Here is a 25,537-nt window from a genome sequence, read left to right on the forward strand (position 1 = left end):
GAGGATAATAACTCTTATTTACATCTCCCTTAAAATTCAAAGATATTTCTGGTTGTAGTAATGGTGTTTTGCCAAGTAACAGGCATCAGAATTCCATTAAATATTTTACCACTGTCATAGTGCTCCCGGCTTAGTTAAACCCTGCTTTTGGACATTTTCTCCACTAAAACTAACTACATAGCCAACTTTTGGTCCCTGCAAAACCATGGGGGCAGGGGGCCCCCTTAATCATCTTTGTCTGTGTGGGGGCCCCACAAAAGCTACTGCTGGCTGGGGAAAAATGACAAATGAAAAATGCATTAATTTCCTAATTATGCTCTTTAACATGAACAGGGCTGTGATATGACACTGTTAGGATGAAGCTGATAATGAACACGAACAATATAAGCACTAGAGGGATGAGCAACCCAGAGTGACTTACCTCAGTGCAAACTTTGGATTTTAAGAAGAGCTGATGCTTCCGATCATCAGGGATAGTTTCTCTTTCAGGTAGTTTTATAACTAATACCAGAACACCAGATACTATAACTCAATTTCTTTGCTTAAGAATTCAGTACAATCCCAAAAATAATAGAATAAATGCTCAGAATCAGAAATATGTTTAAATATTACTCCAATTCACTTAAAAAGTTACTAGAATAACATCTTTTGCATCAACATCTATTTTTGGACAATAAGTATAAAACTCAGATGTCTGGATTAATTGACTGTTTGTAATCCTGAATGATTTACCAGCAAATCAGACTTTTTACAAAGGACAAAGCAAAAGTATGAACAAAATCAGGGAAGGTCTGTGAAAGTAGGGACAGTGACAAGTATGCATTACTCCTCAATGAGATAAATCTTACCGCTTCTGCTGTTTGACGACTGCTAAACAGCAGTGACTAATCTGGTGTGGCAGTACCAGTGTTGCACAAGTCATTGCTGTTTCCTGAAATAAGTACATAACTAGTACTGCTGTGGCTTATGCATGTTTGTGTGTGTGTGTGTGTGTGTGTGTGTGTGTGTGTGTGTGTGTGTGTCTGTGTGTGTGTGTGTGTAAAAAATATCACTGATTTTTATCTGTGCATGCACCCAATAATGCCAGGACACAGACATTATTCTTGTGTGTATCAGTAAAAAATGTACCTAACAAGTAATTATATTTCGAAAGTAAGACATAACATATATCACAGAACATTCAGACACTTAGATATTCTTGGAGTCTGGTTGCTCCCACTCACCAAACTGTCTAAATGGATAACGGGGACTCCCTTTATCATCCTTGACTCTGTGGGGGCCCCCACCAAAGCTGTTGCTTGTTGGAGAAAAATGTATCAATTTTCTGAATACGCTGTTTAACCTGAATGGTGCTGAGATATAACCCTTTTAGGATAAAGCTAATAATAGCCTCTGTTTACAACCACACCCATTCTAAAACCAGCCCTGCTCAAATGTGTGTGTGTGCATAAAGCTGCTACGGGTTATGAGGGGCAGGAGATTGTGTGGATATTACATCTTTAATTTTCATCACAGTCAAACCTTAGAGGTGCGCACATTATAGCTTGTGTTTGAGCTGAGGGCAGTGTTTCTCACAAACCTCAGAGGTGTACAAAGAAGGTTACTATAGCTTGTGTAAGAGAGGTGTACTGTCTAGGAGCAACAAATTTGAATATTACTGAAATCATTCTCACAATCATGTACTAGGCACATATACATGTGGCTGCCTTTGACGGCTGGGGTGAAGAACATGCTGTGTATATGTATATCATCAGTCACTTGAACTATATAACAAAGGCAATTTAAATCTCTGCTTTCATCCCAGTCTAACATCAGAGGGATGCATAGACAGTGACTGTCTTTTTTAGAGTGTTACGGAGGTAGGCAGTATTTCCAGATAAGACTTAAATATTCTCACAACTACTGGCTTGTTAGTTTACTGTAAGCTACAACTTTGTCAGCTTTGAAAATTAAGCCTTGAGCACAAATTATGTCTTCCTTGAAAGAAAAAAATAAGACTAATTTTTTTTTCTTCATGATTTTTATTTAGGCCACCATTGGAGTAAAATGTTGAGAAAATGCTCTAAAATGCATCCCAGACCATCTGTAAACCTGTGGCTTCTTGGGCCCTAACTTAAGTTATTTCCTAAATGGTTATTACTGTGCTGTCTCATTCAGGAAAGGTGTGTTGAAAAGATGCAAGAAAAACTAAAGCTGAACCACAACAGTGAATTTCTTTTCTTAATGATAATTTTTGTTCAAGCTATTACTGGATGAAAAGGTTGTGTAAAATGCACTTCAGAGCATATAAAAAGTTATGGCTTCTTGAAAAAGCTGAGAGTAAGGCAAAATGTGAGAAAAGGAAGAAAAAAGTAACGTGGATGGTATGGGGAGCCCAAAAGTAGAAGGAATCAGAGGTGAGGACTGGAGTGTGTGTGTGTGTGTGTGTGTGTGTGGGGGGGGGTTGAAATGTAGGTCCAGTCATCATTTCACTAAGTCCAGACCTGTACATAGGCTTGTTGCAATGTATCATTGTTGCAACTAAGTGCCAGTAACTGTAACTGTCCCTTTGTTAGACAGCTCAGCATAGTGATAGTGTGGCACATAGGCCTGTTGTAATGCAAAAGCTTGTAGCTGCAGATCTGTCTGCAGATACTACTCCTAAAAGTTTGCAGCATGAAATAAAAGGTTGCTTTGGATGGATGGCATTGTTAGGATGATACTTATACTGGAAGTGCCCAAGGGGCCCCCATGTTGACATTTGCTGGGGGCCCCCAAAATGCTAACACCGGCCCTGAGTGTATGACCCGTTCATCATGTGCGATTTTAACTATACTCGAAACTGACTCGGCAGTAATACAGCCCTGCTCCATTCCTATTGGGTTCACCGGTTCAGTTGTTAATTTATCTCCCTTGAAACACAGTCTATTAAACTCCAACATCTATGTTTTGATTCTTAACTGAAATCTTCAGCTCTTCATAAGGAAAAACAACTACCCACAATCCTTCACACTTGATTCAAACAAACAAACAAAAAAAAGAAGCAAGCAGTTACAACCAGTTAAAAACTGAATTCATGGTTAAAGCATCTGGTGGACTTGAATATTTTTGTAAATATTTCTTTGCTTTAAATATGGCCTGAGAGAGAGAAAGATTCATTCAGTCCAGGTGCTTTCCTTGTATATAAATAACGCTGTCAAAAAGAATTCTCTCAGCATCAGTTTGTAGTCAGTCACCTTTGGATGTGTTCTTGTACAGCTTTTAACAGAAACAAATAAAACTGATATATATAGTACATGACTTAATACTGTTATGCAATGCCTTGTTGTTATAATTTTTGGGAATGGTTCCATCTGCTTTAGTTGGTGGTAGCTTGGGTGAATGTAAAAGATCCCATGACACCTATCAAAAAGAGTTTGTCAAGTTCCCCAGTGCCCTGGCCAAAGTTCCACGTGTTTAAATATAACTGTGGGTCTACCGCCCCTGTGGGACTAACCAGGTCAACAAAGGATGCCTACATAAATAAATAAATAAATGTTGGCATATAAATTACACTAACATATGCTTCATTTGTCAAAATAAAAAAAAGCCATGGTCAGTTGTGAAGTTAGTCACACACAACCCATTTCTTTTTGCATTAGTTGCATGTAGCCACTCCAATGAAGCAAAATCTCTCTCAGAAATTGGAAGTTCTTTACAAATGTGTACAATGTGAACACTCAGAACACCTCCTAGTGCCAAGTACCCTGGCAATGGGCCTCTTGTCTGCATTAACTCTATTGGAGGTTACAACATCCTTCACTGTACCCCTTCATCTCTAAATAAATTTTGGCTAGGTAGGCAATACATTTTTCAACCTCGTGAGAATGCAGTCTGATGCCATTTTGGAATAGATCTACACCAGAGTTCCTTATCTACATTTCCCACAAATGACTCAATTAAATATTCTCTTGTCTACTCCAGTACAAACATTCATTATCATCTGAATATAATAACAGGAAACAGATGTTGCACCTTGAAAATTCATAATTTATTGACACAAAATTGTTCCTTGCAAAACTGCAGCACTTTAGCCTCTTTCTTTCTTAGAAGTAATTAGAGAAGAAAATCTTGTTTTTAAATAGAACCTTTCATGTGCCTGTTGTTGTTGTCTGATATGATTAAATCTGTTGTCACTGTGATAAGCTTAGTTTTTGTAAATTAAATACAGCCGGTTTATTAGTGCATTTGTAAATGTACTGAAAACACACTGACGTGTTTAGAAAAACATGCATTCTGCTCTTATTACTGTATAAATCCTATAGCTGTGATACAGCAAGAAAGATCAATATATAACTATTATTTGGTCTGAGTAGACATCCCCTCTTTTTGAATGTTTTATAAAAGCTGCATTACTATTTTAAAGTTCTGGTGAAAGATAAGAAGTCAGGATGTACTAACCATGCATTGTCCTTCCATTCTACTTAGATCACATATGCTTTAATTAAAAAGTGAAATAACTGTAGTTAATGCAGCAATGCCATATAATTGCAGAACTAGTTACCCAAAAACAGATCAATAATTTTCTTACACATAATCTGTTTGATGTCAGTGCTTCTACTATGTGTCCTGAAGTAACTACTGGATGAAGCACCAACACAACCAACCAAAGCTTTATTCTGATGGGGAAATTAAAATAAGCATTTTTTTTCAGAGAGGAAAGCCTGCCTACACCTTCCACACAGCCTTTACTTATATATACCAATGCCATGGCCACAGTGACAGAACCGAGGAGCATAATGGAATAAAAAAAGAGTGAATCGCAACTGGTCCTGTAGTAGAAACAGCACCACAAACAGTTATGTAGGAGAAAAAGTAATTAATGAGTTGCAGTTCATCCACTTATTATTGACAGCCTGCGACCTCAAACACTTCACACTTGTCCACTTGTAGGGAAGACACCTTCAACAAACTTGACAGAACACTGGCAGTTGGTGTAGAGGTTAAGGTTCTGAGTTGTGGTTCCTGTGCTACAGGGTCTGATTTCCTCACCTTTCACTTGCCAGGTTGGGGGTTGTTGAAATGGTAAAGGTGTTTACCTCACAGACACGAGGTATAGGGCTTGAGTCCCACATTTTGAAGGGAAATTGGCTAGGCTTAAAATGTCCCACAAGGCAGCTAGCCTAATACTTAACTATGAATCAATGAACTTGTGATATTTATGTTCAGGGTTATCAAATGTTTGCCCAGCTGTGAAGACAGCTCTGATTTCTGGCAGTAGATCACAGTAATAGGCAATCTTAATCAAATTAAGGCAATAGAACATTTTTGTACACATATTTCATAATTCTTAAACTTAAATGTGTATTTATTTCTTTATTTGCATTTGTTTACTGGGCAGAAAGCCCTTTTGAGAGGAGGCTTGTTGAGAAAAGCTCTAAGAAACCAAAAAGAAGTCTTATAACAACTTATACACAATGCAATAAGAAGGGTTTGTGAGAGTGTGAGATGCAATTTGATATGCACAAGACAGTCCAAATTCACAAAACTTTGACTGAAATAGTTTGCAATAGTGAGTAAAATGAATATTATACAATGACTGGCCAGTAATGTTCACAAAAGAACACACTGATTGGTCAGCCCAACCAGCATGTCCGTTGTATATACAAGAATATACCAATGGAAAAAGGTTTGGTCGCCTGGACTTTTTTTCCATTAGTATATCTCATAAAATATTTACTTTTCTTTCTTTCTTTTTTTAATAAATTTACAAAAATGGAAGACCTCAAATGAATGAGGGAGATGGCGCAGAGAAAAATAAGAGGACAATCTGGTATGTTCTGCAAAACTAAAGAAACATACCTGATTATCCTTTTATTTCCTCTGTCCCAGCTCTCCCAAAGGTTAAAAGTCTCCCAACTTATTTTTAATAAATAAATAAATAAATAATAAAAAAGCAACAGAGATCTTCCTTTCTCCTTTGTTTCCTTTGCACAACACTGATGTACTGCATAAGTGTAGGAATGCAAGTCCCATACATATGCGCAGTACATCATAAAATCCCCAGGATATTGGAAAAATGTGGAAGGGCACTAAGGGGGCATTATATACAAAGACATTATTTAAGAAAACTAAGTATTTTTTCTTAAATAATGTCATTGTATAATAGCAATAACTGACTCTGTGGTGTGGTATAGAGAAGATTTACCCATGGTTGGCTTTGTTTAATCACTCAGGCTTCACCCTCGTGATTACACCATACCAACCATGGGTAAATCTACAATATAGCACACTGGCATTGTCGGTTATTGCTATAATGTACAATATGTAAGAGGTCAGAACAGACAAATCTGCAATGTAACAATTAGGAAACAAAATATTATGAAGAGAACACATATATGAGGAGTTAATCTGAAAGCACATGTTTGGTACATGATGAAGAAGAAATATATACTCATAGCATAGCTGTACACATTCAGTATGATAGAATTACTGAGACACAGAGATTAGGTAGCTTTTAAATCACACAAAAGAGAATTTCAGAGTCAGAAGACAAATAAGGTAATTCAATAGGAGTTGCAGTGTTACAGTTAAGTTACAGCAGTAGTACTATAGGAGAGAAAATATTGCAGTTCTGTATAAAAAAAGATCAGCTTTGTTAATGGTTGTCTTTCCAGCTCAATCAGTATATACAATTAAATGTGGTTATCTGTTTCATTGAAATCACTCAGCTTGTTAACCTGAAGCATTATTTCACAGGTTCTAGTACCGGAGCTCTGTTGTGTTTTCAATAATGCTTACTTTTTTTCACTGTAAATTCTTCAGTGATCTAAATTAGTTTAATTTGCCTTCTTAGAAGTAATCTGAAGTAAAAGGAAACATTTTAGTAAGCATAATGTAAGAAAATAATGTTTACAAACATTAACACACGTGCTTAAGGAAAAACACCTTTACATCTGCAACTATGCAGCTCATCATTGTACATATCCAGCAATATAATGTACTGGCATGAATTATGCTACATATAAATAACAATTTAAGCATATTCTCCATATGAATGTTTAGACAACAAATGAATTTCAAGATGCAGATTTGTGAGAATGCTATTATAAATTGTTATGCACTGCAATAAATGTACCCTTGCACACTTTCATATACATTTCAACTTTGTGTCTTCAGACCCCTGCAAAAATATATAAGATTCTACCTGCAATACAGAAAATTGAGATCAGAATATAATGAATTAATTTTTATTTATTTATTTGGAAAATCAGAGCTTTGCTCAGGGGTAGGTTGCCTGTTCATCCTCTTTACTTAACAGCCTGACCTCCAAGCTTAACATTACTCAGTGAAAAGGCAAATAGTTTGTGCACAAAAAAATTATTTGCCTTTCTCCTTTTGTTTGATGACTTCAGAGAAAAGAACTATTTTTCAAACATTTCTTGAAATTAGTATAATTTGAGTACTTAAACCCCGGGATTCAGGAAGCTCAAAATTCTGTGCAGGAACAGTGTAGCCATTTCTGCATGGAATATGGCCGCCGAGCGATCCAGCAAACAGCTGATCTGATGTGCACGAGTGTGCCTACACTGTTCCTGTACAGACATGACTACAGAATGCTAACTACCTCATTTTCTGGTGAAAACTGTGCAAATGAGGTGAATTAGTGATTCAGCAAGCAGGCAGGTACCAAGCAAGAACAGTGTTAGTTGCAGAAATGTATTCGGTTAGTAACCGAATACATTTCTGCAAATAACAAGATGGAGGCATGATAGCTCCCAAAAAAGCATGTATTATAGTGTTTAGGCATGCCAGTGGCTAAATATATGGCCATTGGCATGGAAAACTGCTTCATTTTGATAAAAATCAAAGTTTTTTTGTTTGGCCGATCTTGGCCATTTAAGCATAGGGCAGCGGCTCACAAACGGGATTGTGCCAAAAATAAAACAAAAATGTGAAAACTCAATTTTAAGGGAAATCTGCATTTTGCCATTATAGTCTATGGCATGCAGAATGAAAACAATACAGGGAACAGTGGTTGTCAAGGGGAAATGGTCTGTGTTAATGCAGTAACTATGGACTATTCTAAGGGGATCCAGTATTTGTCTGCCTGGGACGACATGATCGACAGACCACGATGCTGTGCCAGAGATGGCCTGCACCTGTCATCCTTGGGACTCCGGATACTGGCAAAGGCTCTTGCCACCCCTATAGTGCCTTTTTCAAATGACAAATTCAACACCGTAACAGGTACAAGCAAGCAAAATCTGAGGGTAATGCTACTCAATGCTAGAAGTCTAAACCTCAAAATGCACTCACTCGAGGCACTCCTTAAAATAGAGAACATCAACATCTGTGCAGTGACAGAGACCTGGTTCTAAGCTCCAGAGAGCACCCCTGTGTTTCCAGGCTATAATTCATACCACACCTTTTGGCCATCTAACCTGGAATGAAGCACTAAAGGTGAAGGCGTGTCCATATTCATTAAGGATATCCACACCTCCAGGCTCGTTGCACAGCATAATACATCTGAGATTATCCAAGTTCAACTAACTTTGGGCAAGACCACAATCCAAATTGTAGCTTGCTATAGGCCCCGCACAATACCCTAGGATTCCCACTCCTCATTTCTTGATACACTGGAAAGTATTAGGGTACAACCCAACACCCTAATAATGGACGATTTCAACTAACTCACCATTAACTGGGAAAACTACTCATGTACCAACTCTTTTGCTCAACGTTTTCTGGAATTCATAAATTCCAACGCCTTGGATCAACTTATTCACACCCCCACCAGGGGCAGCAATATCCTAGACCTGGTCATTACCAACATGGGCAACCGGTGTTCCACACCAGAGGTCAATTCCTCATTGGTCATATCCGACCACAAGCTAATCATGCTAGACATCCACATCCCACCCCCACCCTGAGTTAGGGAAACCACCATAAAAAAACTTCTCCAAAGCTAACTTCACACTTCTTAAGACAGAAGTGGCAAACTTCATGACACCCATGCCGACGGACAATAGAGGTACGACTGCTGAATCCTACACAAATGCACTTTATAAGCACTTACACGAGTGCATGGATCATGTTTTCCCTAATAGAACCAAGATGCTATCTTCCAAAAAAAGGAAGCCAGTCTGGTGGTCCTGTGCCATAAACAAACTCTACAACAGAAGAAAGAAACTGTTGCAAAAAAGAGTAAAATCCCATGACTGGAGGAACTCCCTGGTCAACCTCAGAAAGAAGCTGAGATCCCTCATAAAATCCTCCAAAGCTAGTTACAAAAACAAAATTGCCACTGACTGTAAAGACAACCATAAAGCATTCTATAGCTATGTCAAGAATCACAATGGCAACACTCAGATCTGCTCTGAGTTACAGCACAATGGCACTAAATATACAGAACCAACTGATATTGCCAACATCCTGGCAGATAGGTTCATTGCTAGCTTTACCCCCCTCTCACCTCCTAGAGGGCCCATCTCTATACTGGAAGAATGCAAAGTTCCTGTAATCATGGTTGCACAGGTAAAAAACACACTCTCCAAAGCAAAGAACAGAGCATTCATGGGACCTGACAATATCCCAGGCTGCATTCTACATGAACTACAGAATGAACTGACACCCTACCTAAGTACCATGTTCAATCATAGCCTCACCTCAGGCTTTATGCCCACTGAATGACGCACCGCGACGGTTATCCGACTCCACAAAGGGGGAGCCAAGATGGACCCAGGGAACTACCACCCCATTAGCCTGACAAGCCTGGTCTGCAAGGCCATGGAACGTATCATCATGGAACTCATAAACAAAGACATTGGTCTGGACCCTACCAAGTTTGGGTTTGTAAAAGGCAGATCATGTCTCCTAAACCTGATTGACTTCTTTAAAGCAGTCACCAAAGCCATAGATGAGGGTAAGGTGGTTCACACAGCTTATCTAGATCTCGCCAAGGCTTTCAACACCATCCCCCACTCTGGAATTATAGATAAGCTCACTAAACTAGGTATAAATCCCTATGTCACAAGATGGGTTGCCAACTGACTCACAGACAGAACCCACACTGTGAAAGTAGCAGACTCCAAATCTGACTTCAGACCAGTGACAAGTGGAGTACCACAGGATTCAATCCTGGGTCCTCTCCTCTTTGGTATCTACTTATCTGAAGTACAGGCTAACACAGAAGGTCTTTGGCTAACAAAGTTTGCAGATGACTGCAAACTAGGAGACCTAACTGAAACTCCTAACGATGTGGACATACTACAAAAGAGCCTCACTGAGACAGATGCCTGGTGTCAAAGCCATGGCCTGAAGTTCAATACCAAAAAGTGTATTGTCATCCCCTTTGGTAAAAACTCTGTACCCATGAGCTACCACATAAGTGGTAGTCTACTTTATGCCAAAAGTGTGATAAGAGACCTTGGGACACTGGTGGACAGCAATCTTTCCTTTGATAATCACATTGCCACAGTGGTCAGGAAATCCTTCTATGTGGCTCACCTCATCACAAAAGGTTTCTCATCCAGAAAAAAAGAAGTCATTGTTCCCATCTACTCATCACTCATTAGACCCATTATAGAGTACAACGCCCCTTTTGGTATGTTCTTCAAAAGACATTTACAACAACTGGAAAGGCCACAGAAATACCTCACAAAGAGGATTACTGTCCTCAAACAGATGCCCTACGCAGACCGTCTCAAAAAACTCCAGCTTTACTCCATCACATATCATCTACTCAGAGGCGATCTCTGCCTAACATACAAAGCTATGTCAAACCCAGAGCTGTTGGACATGCTCCACTTAAAGAAATCCCAATCCCTCTGAGCTACACTCTCTAGGGACCGAAACCTTGTCACCACAATAAACAGAACATGCTGGAGGGATAGATTCCTGTCCCAGAGACTTCCCATACTCTGGAACAGACTACCTATCTATGTCAAACAGAGCTCCTCATTAGCACTCTTCAAGAAAAATCTTGATGAATGGATGGGAAATAGGAAATTCACCCCAGGGATCACTTCTGTGGCTCTGCTCAACAGGGGCACAGGAAAATAATTTTCTTGGGTTGCGAAAGCCAGGGTACCTTTTTGGATAGGCTTAAATAGGCCCTAGGGCTAATAGCCTAGTATCTACCTATGAACCTATGAACTAAGTCAGTGTGGTATGCAAATGAGGGGAAATTTACTGAAGAACAAAAATCTTCTACGTGCCAAACTGCACCTAACCGTTTAGGTACTATAGCATGATTGTATAACTAGGAGGAGCAACAGACATGAAAAGGTGGTGTGTCAGGGATTTTGAAAGCACATTGGAGCCCTATGGCACAGAGATAAGCTTAGCTCAGCACAGCTAAGCAAGGGGATGTGTCTGAGGCTGTATTGACTTATTCCATGAAATGAGGAGCATGTTCATGTCCAGGGGAGGGCCATTTCTTCATGTTTACATTAGCTAAATGAGTTTGCACGGCATGCACTGGGTCTAAAAAAAAAAAAAAATACGGAAATAACAGGACTGTTTACATTTGGGCACTGGGTTTGCATGGCACACTTTGGGGCTTAAAAGAAGAGGAAATGGGAAGGGAATAACTATAGTACAAATCACTAGCTAGGCAGGGGTTCTAATCTCAGATCCGGCAAATGTGTGTGTGGGAGTATAAGTCTGTGTGTATGTTTGTAAGAAAATTTATTTTGATAAGTCTCCCACTCAGTGCCCTACTTTATCAGTCCTGCAGATGTCATTCCCCTTATCAGCACCTTTGGCCAGGTGTCAGCCCGGTAAGCTCTGTAGCACATGTGATAACTGCGTATCACTATAGGAAAATTAACTACAAAGGCAGGTGTTCTACTCTCAGATCCAGCAAATGTGTGTGTGGGTGTATAAGTTATGTGTGTAAGTGTGTATGTTTGTAGGGAGCAGTATTTTGATAAGTTTCCAACTCACTGCCCTACATTATCAGTCATGCTGATGTCATTTCCCTTATAGGTTCATAGGTGTGTATTAGGCTAATGGCCCTGGAGCCTTTACAAGCCTAGCCCATAGAAGTGCCCTGCCTTTGTGCCACACAATGTTAGTTCCCAGTGCCTCTATCAAGTAGAGACACTGGAGTGATCCCTTGGGTGAACTTTCTATTATCCATCTGCTTATCAAGATTTCTCTGGAACACGGTCAGCTAGGTGCTCTGCTTGACATGTATGGGAAGTCTATTCCAGGGCATGTGCAGTCTCTGGGTGAAGAATCTGCCCCTCCAGCATGTTGTGATTGTGGTAATGAGGTTGAGGTCTCTACAGGTTGTGGTATGGAGGGATTGGGATGTCTTTACATGTAGCATTTCTAAAAGAGGTGGGTCAGACATGTCTTTGTAAGACAAGCAGAGATTGCCTCTATGTAGGTGATATGAGACAGAGAATAGGTGGAGTCTTTTGAGTTTGTCTGTGTAGGACATGTGTTTAATACCTAGGATCCTCTTTGTGAGGTACTTCTGTGACCTCTCCAGCTGTTGCAGGTGTCTAGTGAGGTACATGCCAAATGGGGCATTATACTTGATGATTGGTCTAATGAGGGAAGAGTAGACAGAGATGAGGAACTCTTTCTTTCTGGATGCAAAACCCTTGGTAATGAGATGTGCCACATAGAAGGACTTCCTGTCCACAGTGGCAATGTGGTGGTTGAAGGAGAGGTTGCTGTCAACCTGTGTCCCCAGACCTCTTATAACACCTACAATGTTCAGTGGGCTCCCATCAATTTGGTACTTAGTGGGAATTGAGTTTTTACCAAAGGGGATGATGATGATGCATTTTGTGGTGTTAAGCTTCAGGCCATGGTCTCCATACCACTCACTGGTCTCAGTAAGGCCTTTCTGTAGGATGTCTGCATCATTTATGGAGTTAATGATGGCTCCCAGCTTGCAGTCATCTGTGAACTTGGTCAGCAAGAGTTCCTTTGTGTTGGCCTGGACTCCTGAGAAGTAGATGCTGACCAGGAGAGTACCCAGGAGTGATCCCTATGGGACTCTATTCATGACTGGTTGGCAGTCTGACTTGGAGTACGCTACTTTCACAGTGTGTGTTCTATCTGTGAGTCAATTTGCAACCCACCTAATGATATAGGGGTTGATGCCTAGTTTGTTGGGTTCATCAATAATTCCTGACTGAGAAATGGTATGAAAAGCTTTGGCCAGATTAATGTAGGCTGTATGCAGTGCCTTACTGTCATACACAGCCCTGGTGATTGACTCAAAAAAGTTAACCAGGTTGAGCAGGCATGATCTCCCTTTCTCAAAGCCAAATTGTGTGGGGTCCAGAGTTAGCAGATTACCTATATCTTTGTTGATCAGGTCCCTGATGATGCACTCCATAGCTGTACATATTAGACTCATCAGGATAATGGGTTGATAATTCCCAGGGTCTGTAGTTGCTACCCTTTTATGGAGATGGATGACTGTAGCAGTGCACCATTTGGGAGGGACAAAGCCTGAGGTGAGGCTGTGACTGAACAGGGCACACAGATGTGGTGCCAGGTCTCTTTGTAGTTCATGTAGAACACAGCCAGGGATATTTTTGGGTCCCAAGGAAGCTGTATTCTTGCCTGTGGACAATTCAGGTTTATTCTGGGTTGCAGTAATGCTGGGTGCCTGGCATTCTTCTGGCATTGTGATTGTTCCCTTAGAGGGGAGAGAGGGGTAAAGCTGGCACTGAATATGTTGGCCAGAATGTTGGCAATATCTATTGGCTCATTATAGGAGGTAGCATTGTGCAGTAAATTAGAGCACTTCTGGGTATTGCTGTGGAGGTTCTTGATATAACTGTCAAAGGCTTTGTGATTGTTGTCAGTGTCTGCTGCAATTATGCCAACATAGCTGGCTTTAGATGATTTCATGAGGAATCTCAAGTTGTTGTTGAGGCTAATAAGGGAGTTTTTCCAGTCTTGAGACTCCACTCTTCCTTCAGTTTATATACAGTTAATCAATGGCAGGGGACCACCAGATTGGCCTCCAGTGTTTGGAGCATCTTGGTTCTGTTGGGTATGGCTAGTTCCATGCATTTATGCATGTTTGTACAGTGCATTTGTGTATGATTCGGCAGTCATGCAGCTATTTTCCATTGGCATGGGTGCTGTGAAGTTAGCCACCTCTGTTTTTAAGAGTCCAAAGTCAGCTTTGGAGAAGTTTGTCAAGGTGGTTACCTTTGCAGGGGCTGTGGGTGAGATGTGGATTTCCATGGTGATTACTTTATGGTTGGATCTGACTAGGTAGGGATTGACTACTGTTGTCGAGCAACGGTCCCATATGTTAGTAATCAACGCAGGTCAAGGATGTTGCTTCCTCTACTGGGGGCTAGAATGAGCTGGTCCAGGGCATTGGAACTGATGAATTCCAGGAAGCGTTGGGCCAGTGTATTGGTTCTTGAGTACTTGTCCCAGTTGATGGAGGGGTAGTTGAAGTCTCCTAGTGTGAGAGTGTTGTGTTGAACCTTTATAGATTCCAGGGTGTTGAGGAATATGGATTAAGAGTCTAGAGACATGGATGTGGACCTATAGCAGGCTGTGACCTGGATTGCACTATTACCCAATGTCAGTTGTACCTGAAGTATCTCAGATGCATTATGTTGGGATACTAGTCTAAAGGTGTGGATATCCTTTATGAATATGGAGACACCACCATCTTTGGAACTGTGGTCCATGTTTTGGGGCTGGCAGGCATGGAATGAATTATAGCCTGGTAGTGCAGGGGTGATGTCTGCTGCTGTAAACCAAGTCTCCATTACAGCACAAATGTCAATGTTCTCCATTTTGAGGAGTGCTTTGAGTGACTGCATCTTGAGATTTAGATGTTCTAGTGCTGAGCAGCATAACCCTCAGATTGCATTTATTTATAGCTGTTACAGTGGTAATTTGATGTAGAACACCACCTAAAAAGGCACTATAGGGGTGGCAAGAAACTTGGCCAGTACCTGGAAACCTATGGATGACAGATGCAGGCTATATCTGGCAAGGCATCGCGGTCTGTCAATCATGTCATCCTAAGCAGACAGATACTGGATCCCCTGAGAATGACACCAGACACTTAAGCCAATTGTTGAAGTCAATCATTAGTTGTTTGTACTGCATTATCATTTTGGGTGACAGTAGTATACTGCTCAGGGCTATTGTCAGCCTGCCTGGCCAACATAATCTGAGAACTCCACCATGTCTTTTTTCATGTAGTCCAGAGAGGTGCATCTCAGGTCATTCACACCCACATGGACAATGACAGAGTGATAATTGTAGTTGTTGTGGAGTCACCTGACTGGGTGTGTTATCTGTTGGATTCTGGCACCTGATAGCCTGATAGACAGCTGACTGTTACCTTCTCCATATTCAACCTAGTGAGTGGGAAATCTGTGTGCCTCACTATTTAGTCACCTATGATTACTGTACTGGGCAAGGTGGTTAGTCTTAGGGGCTTAGGTTAAGGGGCACACTGCATAGGTGAGATATGTGTCTGTGGTTTATGCTGTGTTGTGGTGGTCAAGTGGGTGTCTGTCTTGGTGGTCTCTGCTGTTTGGCTAAATGTCTATTGAGTGCCTCTGTGAAGGTGGGTGGGTGTTTTTTGTTTGTATGTCAGAGCTGTGATAGTGGGTGTTCTGGAGGGCTATGTGTTCCATGTGGTGTGGTGCAAGTGTTGACCTTCTACTCTTAACCAGCTAGTCCAGTCTTTGCTGGAAAGTGCATATCTTCCAATTTGGAGATAGAGGGGTATCTCTCACAAGTCTGAGTCTTGGGAGTTTAGAGGAATGGGTTGTCTGTGTACATGAGGCAGTTACAACAGTGCCTCAGAATGGCCAAGTGCACCAGGTTAATGAGTGAAAGCACAGAGAACTGCACTTTAATCATGCCAGGAGAGGTGGTCATAACTTCTAGGTACTGGAGCTAATTCTGTGAGGAACGAATACTGCTGATGGCTCTCAGGTGTGGTAGAATAATTGATGCAAAAACCTGTTGAAGTGCAAAGCTATTAGGCTATTTGATGTGCAAGAGAAAAAGAACTAGCAAGATCTAAGGGAAAAACTGAAGGCAGACTTTCTGGCACCTGTAATAGTTTACCTCAGCTGTTCAGTTATCAGCACCTTAGACCAGTTGTCAGTCCAGTAAGCTCTGTAGCATGTACGGTAACTGCGTAACACTATAGTACAAATAACTAGATAAGCAGGGGTTCTACTCCCAGATCTGGCATATGTGTGTGTGGGTAAGTGTGTGTGTATGTTTGTAGGGAGACGTATTTTGATGTTTGCCACCCACTTCCCTACTTTATCAGTCCTGCTGATGTCATTCCTCTTATTAGCACCTTTGGCCAGTTGTCAACCCAGTAAGATCTGTAGCACATGCAATAACTGTGTAACACTATAGTACAATTAACTAGATAAGCAGGGGTTCTTATCTCAATACTGGCAAGTAAGAGTGTGTGTGTGTGTGTGTGTGTGTGTGTGTGTGTGTGTGTGTGTGTGTGTGTGTGTGTGTGTGTGTGTGTGTGTGTGAGAGAGAGATAACTGTGTAATAATCGGAGTTGCTGGCTACTGAGACTTCTCTGCATATATCAACTGGACACAAGCTGATTTAAGTATACTTTTCTCTGCACTTATTTAAGATTTGATTCAGTAAATATTGTGTGTCTTTGATTCAGTAAATATTGTGTATCTCTGTCTATCTGCAGTTATTCCCACCCTGTTTCCTGTTGTGGTGTTAATCTTGGTGGCTTTGGAATTGCCCACCCCTGCTATAAATCTGTTTTTGCACACTCCTCCTGGACCCATCTCATTTGCTCATTCAACTGAGTACAGTGAGATCATATTTTGATTTAAGATACTCCTACCAGTCCCATCTCCTCTGCTGTGTACAGAGACAGCACTTGGAAAGGACATTCCCATATAGTATCTTAATCTCCTCCCTCTACAAAAAAATGTTCACTTCATCTGCTTTACTGTATTTGTGTTTCTTCCTACTTTATTACCTTATTTTTCTTTTGCCTCTTCTTAAAAATACTCACTTGAATTTATTCTGCTGCCTTTATTACTGCTTGTTAGTAGCCTGATTAAATTGTAACTGTTATTCTAAGGCCTTTGGTTTAAGCACTTGGGCTTCAAACAGTTGTTTTACATTACGAAGGTTTGTGGTCTGCACTGTTGTTCCAGGACAGGTAGCATACATCCTTCTAAGTTGGGAACTGCTGATTGAAGGCTCAGTGTCTGTTATTCTTAAAGTGTATTAGTTCTGTGTTAAGTACTTGGGCTTCAGGCCAGTTATTTTCATTAAGAAGGTTTGTGGTCTGCACTCTTGTGGGAGGAGAGGCTAGATTCTGCCCTTCTGAGCTGGGAATTTCTGCTTAAAGGCTTATTTCGCATGCTTACTTGAACTATTTCTTTATGAAATCTGTACACCTTATTTGCTGTAGCATAGACTAGATTCAGGCCTGCTGGATCTAGCTTTGTTTGTATAACTTGTGCACTGATCCAGGCCATCTTTTTTGGAGAAGGTTTCTCTGTACCCTAGTGGCAGGAGTCTGCAGTTAGAACTTGTCTGATTGAAGACGGCTGGAACAGGGCTCAGTTTTGAGCTTTTTAACTGGTTAATTTGGTAAAGTGTTGTTTTGATTGTATCGGCTCTATTTTCTAAAATAAATATATACTTGTTTCCCACCTTTATGAACTAGTATATTCCAGTTTTCAGGTTATTGTTGAATCCAGGTCTGTGTTACAAGTTTCTGTGTTGCCCATACCTTACTTGGATAGAAGGAAGTTTCTCTGTTCACCTGCGAGAGAGGGGAGCTTTGAGCAGCCTATCTGTCCCTGGAGGAGTGATTTCAGCCCAGACATTAGTAGTTTATTGGCCATTTTGGGCTCATTTTGATTGTATCTGCTCTATTTTCTGAAAAAAAAAATATATATATATATACTTGTTTCCCACCTTTCTGAACTAGTATAGTCGAGTTTTCAAGTTATTGCTGAATCCAGGGCTGTGTTACAAGTTTCTGTGTTGCCTATACCTTACTTGGATAGAAGAAAGTTTCTCTGTTCACCTGTGAGAGAGAGGAGCTTTGAGCAGCCTATCTGTCCTTGGAGGAGTGGTTTCAGGCCAGAATTTAGTAGTTTATTGGCCATTTTGGTCTAATTTCTATCGCTTTCACTTCCCTGCTATAAAACCGCATTTGTGGAGTTTTTGCGCTTGTATTCAGCTCAGCAAGTGCCTTCCAGGTGTTCTGCAGAGTCTACAGCAGCAGATAGACAAAAGAGAGACTTTGCAGTAATTAAGTATAATTTTTCTGCTTTTCTTGCTGTCTTAACTAATTCCGCCTAAAACGCCAGTTTTTGTTAGCGAATCTGTGATTTAAAAAGTTTGTTATTGCTACATATTGTACTTATTTGCTGCCTGCACTTGAATTAAGTCATTTTTTGTTTTTAAATAATCTGTTTAACTGTTGTAGGCTACACACTAAAGTGTGATAGCCTTTTCTGTGCATTTAAAGTGTTGTTTCGATTGTATCTGCTCTATTTTCTGAAAAAAACACAATCAACAATTATATATATACTTGTTTCACGCCTTTCTGAACTAGTATAGTCCAGTTTTCAGGTTATTGCTGAATCCAGGGCTGTGCTACAAGTTTCTGTGTTGCCCAAACCTTACTTGGATAGAAGGAAGTTTCTCTGTTCACCTGTGAGAGAGGGAAGCTTTGAGCAACCTATCTGTCCCTGGAGGAGTGGTTTCAGCCCAGAAGTTAGTAGTTTATTGGCCATTTTGGGCTAATTTTAATTGTATCTGCTCTATTTTCTGAAAACAAAACCAAAAAACCAAAAATATATACTTTTCCCACCTTTCTGAACTAGTATAGTCCAGTTTTCAGGTTATTGCTGAATCCAGGGCTGTGTTACAAGTTTCTGTGTTGCCCATATCTTACTTGGATAGAAGGAAGTTTCTCTGTTCACCTGTGAGAGAGGGGAGCTTTGAGCAGCCTATCTGTCCCTGGAGGAGTGGTTTCAGCCCAGAAGTTAGTAGTTTATCGACCATTTTGGGCTAATTTCTATCTCTTTCACTTCCCTGCTATTAAAAACGCATGTGCACGGTTTTGCACACTGGGCAGTGCTGGTTAGCTAGAGTTAAACTATTCTCAGCTCCACGAAGTCTACTCTTTAAATTTTCCCTTGGAACTAGACAAACCTTCAACTTTAGCACTCAAACCATTAATTTCACAGTCAAGCACTTGCTTAAAACTCATAGCAAGCACTAATTAACCCTAGCACTAGACTCCCCTATACTGTCCAGAAGGACAAGGCTCTCTATTCGTCCACACCAGCCAATCAGAAAAACAGCTTACTCTACCTATTCAGGCATGTCCAAAGGGAAGTTTCTGGTGTACTCTCCAGTCCAACTGGTGAATCTGGGCATTTTGAGGCAATGTTACAACTGCCTCATGTACACAGACAACCCTCTCCTCCTACCACCAAATACTAATATATGCGAGAGTTGCAATTATACAGCCAAACTGGAGGCAAAGCTCTCTCAACCCAAGACTGGAACTGATAGTCAAGAGGAGAAGGGTAATACTTGCAACACATCACCAGTCTCACATAGACCTAATAAACCAACACTGGCAAATAACACATGTGAATAACCACTAATAGAGTGCAACAAGCCAAAGAAAACTGAAAATTCCGTATATTCTTTTCGAAATGTTTTTAATGAATATACCAAACTCCACAGACCATCACATAAACGCAATTCCAACAACACAGTTTACAAGCGTTTTCATCCAAACCAATTGGACTTCATCAGACATTAAACAACCATTAAATTAATCTATATTGTTGTTGGAATTGCGTTTATGTGATGGTCTGTGGAGTTTGGTATATTCATTAAAAACATTTTCCAAAATATCATTAATTTTTTTCAGTTTTCTTTGGCTTGTTGCACTCTATTAGTGGTTATTGGTATTATTTGAGTGCATCCAGTTTCTTTTGTAACACATGTGAATACATGAAAACATGCTCGGAGGCTCTAAATAAAAATCTGCAAAAGCAACAGAGACCTCCAAAGCAGACATCCAAGCAAACTCCACACCCCATCACCATCCATGAAACACATACTTCACATAATCAGTGTGCCATGCAATCACAGCCCTCAAGGCAAAATAAAATACCCAACACACTAGTAATAGGCAACTCTATAGTCAGGCACACTGATGTCCCACTAACTAGGCTGGACAAGGAGAAGGTTAAAGTTAGCTGCCTGTCAAGTGCCAGGATCGGCCGCATAACACAAGCACTCAGGTCACTCCATGTTGGTGTGAATGACCTCAGATGTACCTCCCTGGACTAAGTGAAAAGAGACATGTTAGAGCTCTCTGATCATGTAGCCCAGGCCAGTATGGTCCTGACCCTGAGTAGCATCCTGCCCTCACCAAGAATGACTAGAAAAACTAGTCGGAGAGCTGTGCTCCTTGTTGGCATTTGTGATGCTGGGAAAACACTTTTGTTCATCAGGCTTCTTTCAGGAAAATTTAAGAAGACACAGACTTCAATCACAGATGGTTCTGCTGTGTACAAAGTGAAAAATGACAAGGGTGCCACTTTGACAATAATTGACTTGCCTGGTCATGACAGTTTACACTACCAGTTCCTGGAGAAGTTTAAGGCCACTGCCAGAGCTATATTATTTGTTGTGGATAGTTCTGCATTCCAGAAAGAAGTGCGGGAAGTAGCTGAGTTTCTTTATAGTATCCTGACTGATAGTGTTATCCTGAAGAATGCACCTCCACTCTTAATAGCGTGTAACAAACAAGTGGAGTTTCTACATCTTGTTTCATGCCTTGGAGTTCCTGCCACAACTGAATATTTTATGGACTTTCGTTGGTTGACTTTTGCTATTTTACTCACCAAGAATGATGCCACAGTATAAAGAAAAAATGATCAATTTCAACAATTGGCTAAGTTTCTGGTGTCATTCAAAGGGGGTCCAGTATCTGTCCACCTGGGATGACATGCTCGACAAGCCACATTGCTTCACAAGAGATGGCTTGCACCTGTCACCCTTAGGCTTTTGAATACTGGCCAAGGCTCTTGCCGCCCCAATAGTGCCTTTTTTTAGGCAAGGCTCAAAAGACAAACCCACCACCATAAATAGCACAAGTAAATAAAAACTGAGGGTAATGCTACTCAACGCCAGAAGTCTAAACCTCAAAATGCATGCACTCGAGTCACTCCTCAGTATGGAGAACATCGATATCTGTGCAGTAACAGAAACCTGGTTTAAGGCTCCTGAGAACACCCCAGCACTACTAGGCTATAACTCATACCATACCTTTCGCCAACAGAACCAGGGCCGAAACACAAAAGGCTGGGGGTTATCCATATTCATCAAGGATACCCACACCTCCAGGTTAGTGGTGCAGCACAATGCATCAGAGATCATCCATGTGCAACTAACAATAGGCAAAACTGCAATCCAAACTGTAGCTTGCTGCAGATCACCCACCATGACCCAGGACCCCCATTCCGCATTTCTGGAGACACTGGGAAATATGAGGGTCCTACCAAACACCCTAATACTGGGTGATTTCAATTACCCAAACATAAACTGGGAGAACTACTCAAGTACTAACTCACTTGCCCAACTCTTCCTATAATTTATAAACTCGAATGCCCTAGATCAACTGGTCAACACCCCCAACAGAGGGAACAACATATTGGACCTGGTCATCACCAACATGGGCGACCGGTGTTCCACACCAGAGATCAACCTTTCACTGGTTAGGTCAGACCATAGACTAATCACTCTGGATATCCACATTCTGCCCCACCCCCAATCAAGGAAACCACAGTGAAAAACTTTTCAAAAGCAAACTTCACATTACTTAAGACCGAGGTGGAAAGGTTCACAGCCCCCATGCTAAAGGACAATGCTGTCCAAGCTGCTGAAACCTTTCAAAGGCACTCTATGAGCATCTGCAGGAATGCATGGATCATGCTATCCCAAGTAAAACCAAGACTCACTCCTCCAAGAAAAGGAAACCAGTCTGGTGGACCCCTGCCATAAACAAGCTATACAACAGAAGGAGGAAACTAGTACATAAAAGAGTAAAATCCCAAGAAGGAAAGACATCCCTGATCAGTATCAGCAAGAAACTACGATCCCTCATTAAATCATCGAAGGCTAGTTTCGAAAGAAAAATTGCCAATGACTCCAAAGATAACCACAAAGCATTCTTTAGCTATGTCAAGAACCTAAGTGGAAACTCTCAGATCTGCTCTGAGTTAGTGCAGAATGGCACAAAATACACTGAACCAACTGATATTGCCAACATTCTGGCAGACAGGTTTAATGCAAACTTCACCCCCCTCTTACCCCTTAAAGGGCCCATAACCATACCAGAAGAATGTAGGGCCCCATCAATCACCGACACACAGGATAAAACAGCCCTCTCCAAAGCCAAAAACACAGCTTCAATGGGACTGGACAGTTTCCCAGGCTGTGTCTTACAAGAGCTCTAAAATGAATTAACCCCTCACTTAAACACATTGTTCAAACTCAGCCTCTCTACAGGCTCCGTACCCACAGAGTGGCGCACAGCAACAGTTATCCCACTCCACAAAGGTGGAGCCACAAGAGTGGCGCACAGCAACAGTTATCCAACTCCACAAAGGTGGAGTGACAATGGACCCCAGGAACTATCGCTCTATAAGCCTGACTAGCCTGGTCTGCAAGGCTATGGAGCGCATCATCATGGATCTCATAAACAGAGACATTGGGAACCTCCAAACCTTGGACCCTACCCAGTTTGGCTTTGTTAAGGGCAGATCATGCCTCCTAAACCTGGTGGACTTCTTTGCGACAGTTACCAAGGCATTAGACGAGGGAATGGTGGCCCACACAGCCTACCTAGACCTCACAAAGGCTTTTGACTCCATTCCTCATTCTAGTATTATAGACAAGCTCACCAGCTTGGACATAAACCCCTACGTCACGAGATGGGTTGCCAACTGGCTCATGGATAGAATCCACATGGTGAGAGTTGCAGGCTCTACATCTGACTCTAAACTTGTTACAAGTGGCATCACCCAGGGCTCAGTCCTAGGACCCCTCCTGTTTGGTATATACTTCTCAGAGGTACAGGCAAGCATAGGAGGACTATGGCTGACCAAGTTCACAGACGACTGACAACTAGGGGCCATAATTGATTCTCCAGCTGATACAGACACCCTCCAGAAGGGTCTCACTGAGACAGATACCTGGTGTCAAAATCATGGCCTCAAGCTAAATGCCAAAAAGTGCATAGTCATCCTCTTTGGAAAAAAATAAAGTACCTGCGAACTACCACATAGGTGGTAGTCCCCTAAATATAGAAAATGTAATAAGGGATCTCTGGGACCCAAGTAGATAGTAATCTCTCCTTTGATAATCATATTGCCAAGGTGGTTTGAAAATCCTTCTATGTGGCCCACCTAATTACAAAAGGGTTTGCATCTAGAACAAAAGATGTTATTGTGCCTCTCTACTCATCACTCATTAGACCCATCATAGAATACAACACCCCATTTGGGATGTACCTTACAAGACACCTGCAACAGCTGGAAAGACCACATAAGTACCTCACCAAGAGGATTACTCACCTCAAACAGATACCCTATGCAGCCCAACTCAAGAAACTCCAGCTGTATTGGTTGTATACCGCTTACTCAGAGGTGATCTCTGCCTGACATACAAGGCCATGTCCAACCCAGAATTGATGAACATGCTCCACCTAAAAAAAAAACAAATCCCAGAGAGCCACATGCTCTAGAGATATAAACCTCACCACAACTATAAATAAGACATGCTGGAGGGATATATTCCTGTCACAGAGACTCCCCATGCTTTGGAACAGGATTCCAATATACATTAGGCAGAGCCCCTCACTAACACTCTTCAAGAGAAACCTTGACGGGTGGATGGGAAACAGAAAATTTACCCTGGGGATCACTGCAGCGGCTCTGCTGTACAGTGAGACAGGGAACTAATGGCTCTGCTGGACAGAGGCACAGGCAACTAATCTAAGGGGGTGGCGAAAGCCAACTCATTCTGGCTAGGCTTATAAATGCCCTTGGGCAGATAGCCTTGTACTTACCTATGAACCTATGAAACTATGAACACTATAGTACAACTAAATAGATAGGCAGGGGTTCTAATCTCAATACTGGCAAGTAAGTATGTGTGTGTGTGTGTGTGTGTGTGTGTGTGTGTGTGTGTGTGTGTGTGTGTGTGTGTGTGTGTGTGTGTGTGTGTGTGTGTGTGTGTGTGTGTGTGTGTGTGTGTGTGTGTGTAATATTCAGATGTTTGCAACCGATATGTGGTCTGTGTCCCATAACAATACCCATGTATGTGATATTGTTGCCAAATCTGCCACAGTGAGTGTAGTGACACACATGCCCGCATCAGGTATCATATCTGACTGTAACATCATGCTGATACAATGTCTGCTACCCTATCACTTGTCCAGTGTTGTAGGAGCAATACATGGCTCCAGATGCTATTTCTGGTGGGTTATCTCACCATCCATGAAGGCATTTACAACATTACATGTTGTAAGAGGTAGTGGGTTATGTCCCAAGCATATAATCTATGTGGGGCATGTCATGTGTATGTAATACTACAGTACATCAAAATGGATATGTAGGTTTACTAATCTGTTTATTGCCAACTGTGTTTGTGTCACTGTATGCACATCTCCTGTGTCAGTCCTTACTGTGTGTATGCAAAGGATATACCATTTGTTTCCCTGTTCCACCCTGTGAACTCAGGAATACATACCACAAACCTGTCATACACAGTATCATGTATGCCCTCACCAACTGCATCAGGGTTGAGTGTATGGGAAAGAAATGGCAGGGCCAACAGGTGTTGACAGGTGAAGCTGTTGTGGTTAATGTAATGGCTACACTTGTGAGGGACCTGCTGACAGTACTGCAGTAACCTGTTCTGTATGTATGAACCTGGATACTACACAACACTGAGGTGACATATCTGAAGGCTACCTGTCTGTGACAAGGGGTATGTATGCAAGGTCACACGGTCACACAACAGTGTCCCTCACACACTGTTGCATGCATACACACCTGGTACATGTACATATAAAGCTGTACCTTACCTATGACAAGGTCGGTGTATTCTCACTCTGCCATACTCCCTCTTGGTAATGTCTGCAGGGCCACAGCCTGCAGACACACAAACACCTGGAACACAAACAGAATACAGCATCTCAAATTACAATCAGTCAGTGATACTAACAGCAACAATGCATCCTGGCTAATAAGGTACATACACCTGTATGTGTACCCATAACAAAATCAAGCAAACAGCACCTTACACAGTATTACATAGCTAAACTGTACTATATTCACCCTGTGCATCAGACCTATATTAGCATGTCCCTGCATCAATGGTATGGATGACAGGGATGTGGCACAGGTATCAGATGGGCTATGCAGAGGTGCTGTGTGTGTCTGGAGGTGACCTGCCTATGATACAGATGTGTGTGTGTATGTATGCACACAGTCACACCATGTGGCTG

This window comes from Protopterus annectens, chromosome 11.part0, assembly GCF_019279795.1.
Source record: "Protopterus annectens isolate FY-2018-M chromosome 11.part0, PAN1.0, whole genome shotgun sequence".
Taxonomy (NCBI): Eukaryota; Metazoa; Chordata; order Ceratodontiformes; family Protopteridae; genus Protopterus; species Protopterus annectens.